Genomic DNA, 926 nt, shown 5'->3' on the forward strand with positions numbered 1-926 from the left:
AAAAAAAAAAAAAAAAAAAAAAAAAAAAGAAAAGAAATATGGAAAACTATTAGGAATTAAAAAGTCAAAGAAATGAAGGGCTGGTAAATGAATTTTGTAATATCCTCAGGATACTTTTATTATAAAAGTATATTGTTACAGGTTTTGTAAATTGTATTTCATAATTTTAAATATAGTAAGCAAGTTACAGTGAGAACACTGTCATTATAGAGAGTTTATGTGCACATAGTAACCTGTACCTGTAAATTGTGCAATAACAATACATGACTATTTTGCCATGGAGAAATCTGTGACAACATTGCAAACAATATTATTCTTTGATGTAGCTAAGTTATTTTTTAGTAATCTCTTCACAAATCAAGATTCAAAAGGCTTTAAACACTTTCCATCAGAAAGAAAATTTATCATGTGTATTAAACAAAAGGCTTTGGGTATGAACTACTGAGCATTCTAATTGAGGGTTTATATGAATAACCACAACCACATATTATGTAAGCCCGTATGTATTTACATCCAGAGTCATATTTTAAATAAACAATCATCTAGTGATTTTTTTGCATGCTTTTATTTTAAGTATTTCTGCCAGTTTAGTTGATTTTACATTATGTGATATTTTTAAATTCAGAATTTCTATATTTGTGACAGTTGTAGAGAGAATTTCCTTAAATACCTTCTCATTCTTTTCTGCAATCTTTTTTACTTAATGGGTAATCATTAACAATGGTGACTTGGGGTTTCTATTTCTGCAAAGAGACACCATAAACATCACAATTCTTCCAAAGAAAGCACTTAGTTGTGGTGACTCACTGACTGTTCAGAGGTTCAGTCCATTATCATCATGGTGGGACATGGCAGTGTACAGACGTACGTGGTGCTGGAGAGATAGCTGCTATGTGTTGATGCAGGCAGCAGGAAGTAGACTGAGA

This window comes from Microtus ochrogaster, chromosome 18 (genome assembly GCF_000317375.1).
Source record: "Microtus ochrogaster isolate Prairie Vole_2 chromosome 18, MicOch1.0, whole genome shotgun sequence".
NCBI classification, from domain to species: Eukaryota; Metazoa; Chordata; class Mammalia; order Rodentia; family Cricetidae; genus Microtus; species Microtus ochrogaster.